Here is a 5,069-nt window from a genome sequence, read left to right on the forward strand (position 1 = left end):
GAAGGATAAGAACAAGATTCTATTTCTACAAACCAAAGGGCCTAAAGAGTTTTTTTCTATATCCTATCTCGTAGAGTTCCTACAAAGTTTGTGTAAACTAAAGGAGGCCTAAGTTTATCTCCATCATAGGACATGTTCCAACCTCCAAAGTTTTTAGGGATGCTCATAGGCGAGGGTGTGCGTGCGTGCGTTCATAGGGGTGAGTATATGTGCGCATGCATGAGTGTTTGAGTTTGTACTATGTAAACAAAAAACTTCCAAACCCTGTGTTTTTTATCATTTGCGCCTTGATATGGCAGCACCAGTCTGTCACAACAGTCCTTGGCATCATATGTCAAACAAAAATCAGTTAGCAGATTGGATCAGCAATGATGGCATTGCCTTACGGGGTGTGATGCTCGGTCCAAAGAAACCGACCATGTTCCACTCCTGCATCCGTGACAGAGTAATCGGATACACTTTTCAGTTCGTCTCGAAGGGTAATAATTCGAGGGAGTTGGGTTCTTATATTTTTTAACTTTTAATTAAAGGTGTCGGTGAGATGATTCGTCTCGTTCCGCCTATACTTTCAACCAAGCTTCTTACAGAACCGAAGCAAATATTTTTCTACAAAACATTGCCAAATTTAATGTCATAACAAATCAATGTGGCATTTCCGGAACTATTTAGATTGTTGTCACGAATTTGAAATTAGTGGTCAAATAAACTTCAGTTCGAGCTTACCACTTTCCGGTTCAAGCGATCAGATCTAGCCTCGTGGCACCTAATGCACCGTACCCTGGCGCGCCCGTCCCCACCAGCTGCCACCTGCGCCTTTGGTGCCGGCACCGTCATGGCCACCTTCTCCACCACACCCCAATTACTTTGGGTTAATTAGATAGAGGGGCATGCTCTTATAGATGCTGTTTCAACAACAAATCAACTTTTTTATGATAAAGTGTTGTCAAGCATGCGCACGCACACTTGGGTGCCCAAACATCAGAAGCTTGAAACAAACTATCTACTTCCTCTGTACGAAAATATAAGACATTTTTGCAGTTCAAATACGTCTTATATTTTGGTACAAAGGTAGTATTTCCTAAGAGAAGAGCTCCACATATTGATATTGCGCGTCTTGCCTTTGGTGGCCGTGATGAGATCGGTTGGGGAGACCAGAAGCTCTCCAGGACCGACACCAGGCTCAAGCGTGCGCCTTCTCACTCTTTCGATCAGGAGAATTAAACTGCTGTGTCTCAGGCCTCCATTGTTTGAATTGGGTCTGGGGTTCAGAGGTAGCTTCGAGAGCCCTTATATCCTACCCATGGTCAGCCATTCAGGATCTGCAGAGTTTCTTGCAATCTCCCAGTCAGGAAGATTGCAATCTCCAGATCTGGTGACAGAATTTTCCATAATTTTTAGTGTTCTCAAAATCCTCCCCAACACCTGTTTTACTGAACGCAAACAACTTCAACGTCCTTGCAATGGCGCTGAAATGATCAGATGGTGTGACCTTCATCCTCTTTCCTAGGCCTCCTCGAAAATATGTACTGCCAGCTCCTTGTAGTCCTCCTTGAAAAGATTTGGGTACTACTCCCTCCGTTCCTAAATATTTGTCTTTTTAGAGATTTCAAATGAACTACCACATACGGATGTATATAGACATATTTTAGAGTGTAGATTCACTCATTTTGTTCCGTATGTAGTCATTTATTGAAATCTCTAGAAAGACAAATATTTAGGAATGGAGGGAGTATTACCTTTGTATCAAAACATAAGATGTTTTGGTAGGCCATTTTTAGCCTTAAAAAAGTGTCTTATATTTTGATACGGAGGTAGTGTCTCCCTAGCTACAAATTTACTTTGCCATTGCACTTGAGCAATCACAGAACTAGCAAAAGACGAACGAGTGATGTGTCTTAATAATGTACTTCGATACATATTACGACAAGTAAATAACAAGCTGCAATTGTCATGTTCTGAGTCAGCACATATTTTACAATAACGAATTGGTAGTTCATTACTCATTAGGGGGAAACTCAAATAGCAAAAACAGAAGCACTAGAAGCACTGTAAATAGCCTTGGGGTTGTTGGCTGACGCTTCAAATGTGTTATAGCAATAGATTGTTGAAATATGATCCAGCTAGATATAAAGTTCTGAAATTGCCAAGATATGCCTGACACATTGTACAAGATGTTTCTACTCTATTTTCATGTTGCCTCAGTGGTCAATACTCATCTGTTGATGTCTATACAACTAGCTACATAAAAGTGGTTGTCATCCAACATCTACTCTGTTATTTTTTTGTCAATGCTATTGCAGAGTTTGCCATGTTTCATATTCAATTGCATTGCTCTAAAAAGTCTCCATTGTTTGCTGTTTGCCATGATGACAGTCTTTGCATGTTCTTGTGCATGTGTGAAATGTTGCCTTTTATGTATAGTTCATGTTTCATTGTGCTAGCATTACATGCGTCTTACAGGGGTTGTAGCTTTCTGTTTATATATCAGGTATTCAGCTGTACAAACATCCAATCTGGTAGTCTAATTTAGATTCCAGACTAAACTTTTTTTATGATATATTGTAGTTGACGGAACTTTGACAAGGACTAAAGCACCAAAAGTGGATTGACACCTCGAAGAAGTGAATGATGTTCAAGACTTGGTATGAAGATAGTGTCGCAACTAAGATTCTATGATGCAAGGCTGCTGAGGGTGTGGACTAATGTCCTAGAACTTGAAAAACTATTTGTATCTGGTACACCTGACAGTTCATGTACAATGATGTTTAACATTGGAACGGTCCAGGATCTGTTTTAACTATGCCCCCTTCAAGGTCTTTATGAAAATTTAGTTCCATACATAAATCAATGAAATAAATCGAGTGGAAAAACAAAGTAAAACTGATTTTCTGTTCGATTTTTGCAGAAAAGCCAGAGGCTGGAATGGAAACACCAGGCTGTATATAGCGGACAACTACAAGACTTGGAGCTTGTTGTCCTCCTCTCCATAGCAACTGTTTTGTCTTGTCTGGCCCGAGGAGGTAGAGAAGCAGCGGCAGTTGAAGATGAAAGAATAGGAGCTACCGCATCATTGTTGCCCCAGTCACTGTCAAGCTCCGGCAGGTTTTTCTCTTGCCTTGATCTCTTGGTGTCTCAGGCTATTGTTGGCTTAATTTCATTAAGTTTCACCCTTTTCCTTTGGCAATAATTATACGGTATGAATCCCAACATTTGTTTTCCGACTTTTGACATATATATTGACAAGTGAAAACATAATTGTATCAAAATTGGAGTGATTGCCATAAATACAATAACAGAAAATTAATAAATACCCCCAATTAGTGTGAACAATTATTTTCCTCCTTTTTTTTGCGGTGGAGGTTGTTTATGTTGAACTGCAACAGTAAAATAGCTTATAAAAACCATAGCTAACAAGTTGAACTCAACGTCATCAGCAGTTTGCACATTAGTTGTTGTAGGCACATAATGTTGGAGCGATTGGCAACATAATGTTTTCTTACTTCCAATTTTTAGGAGTTAATAAATGGATGAATGCGAATATATTCCAGCAATAAGCAAGTTGTATCAGTCTAGTTTTTTATCTGTGAGAAACTCACTCCTCGTTTGTCAAACCTGAAGAGAGATTGTGCCTACTAAGTTGTACTGTATATTAGATGTCTGTTGAAAGGTAAAACGACCTAACCCAAGAACCAAAATAGAAAAGAGAAAAGCGACAGATGATAGAACTAACCTGCTGTATCACTGACCAGGATCAATGGGGTACTAGAAGGCATCTTCCGATATCATCGAAAGAAGAACTAAGTTCATCATTTGAACTTGACTGGGCTGCAGAATACTTTCGTTTCTTTGCCTTGGCAGAGGATCCTGATGCCTCGTTGACTAGCATTTGGGTGCTGCCCAGCAATTTTTTTTTAAAAAAATAGGGTGCCAACGACTTGTTCTGGCTCCTCTGTATCTTTGAATAGCATCCTGAAGATCAGACAAGTTAGTGCTGCCTGCAGTTCTCTCACACCATATCTTCGCCTTGCTCTGCTTTTTCGTGTGAGTCATGTTTAGTGGAAACCCCTGGGTTTCATCAGTGTCAAATTCTGCCAGTCTCCTTAGTTGGAGCAGTGTCTCTAGAAGCCTCAGTTTTCGATCCCCTTTTCGAAGGCTTCACTGGTGGAAAAACAGGCTTCCGTCCAGCCCCATAAGTCGCGAAGCTGTAGGAACCGCGACTAATGGGACCTTTAGTCGCGGTTCTGGAGGTGAACCGCGACCAAAGGCCTGGGCCCAGGGCGCTCGGTGGCCAGCTGGCGCACGTGAGGGTCTTTAGTCGCGGTTGGCCAGGACAACCGCGACTAAAGGCCTTCGGGCACCTTTAGTCACGGTTTGCCAGGCCAACCGCAACTAAAGCCCCTCCCCTATATATACCCATCCAGCAGCCAACACTTAGCCATTTGGAGCCATTCTCTTCACAAGTGGGTGTAGGTTTGCTTTTGGTTCCTCTTATGCACATAAGGTGTTTGATGAAATGCCCCAAGAGCATGAAACAAACATGACATGAAGTGTTGGAGCCACACTCCTCGATCGCGGTTAGCAACTTGATGAACCTTTGATGTGTCATTGATAAAATATGCATGTGTGCAGTTCATTGTTTAATTTATATTGTTTGTAGCTAGTTAGTTTAACAAATGCATGATGGTTAATTTTGAATTGAATTAGTTTTATTTTTCTGAATTTTTTGATATATTATTTGTATTTTTAACATTTTGAATTGAATTAGTTTTATTTTTCTTAATTTTTTGATATATTATTTGTATTTTTAGAATTTTGAATTGAATTAGTTTTTTTTTCTGAATTTTTTGATATAATATTTGTGTTTTTAACATATTGAATTGAATTAGTTATTTTTTTCTGAATTTTTTGATATATTATTTGTATTTTTAAGATTTTCAAAAAGAAAAAGTATTTGGAAAATACCTTTAGTCGCGGTTGGCCTGCCCAACCGCGACTAAAGGTGGTTGCGCGCGGGAACGAAAAACCCGCCAAAAAAGTCCTTTAGTCGCGGGTCGCCTCCCCAACCGCGA

At 40.1% G+C, this 5,069-nt stretch overlaps 1 pseudogene; it reads right to left on the reverse strand.

Moving 5' to 3' along the window:
- Positions 1-1,304: 1,304 nt before the first annotated feature.
- LOC119350041 overlaps positions 1,305-5,069 on the reverse strand; it is an 11,922-nt pseudogene continuing 8,157 nt past the window's right edge.

Source organism: Triticum dicoccoides, chromosome 1B, assembly GCF_002162155.2.
Source record: "Triticum dicoccoides isolate Atlit2015 ecotype Zavitan chromosome 1B, WEW_v2.0, whole genome shotgun sequence".
NCBI classification, from domain to species: Eukaryota; Viridiplantae; Streptophyta; class Magnoliopsida; order Poales; family Poaceae; genus Triticum; species Triticum dicoccoides.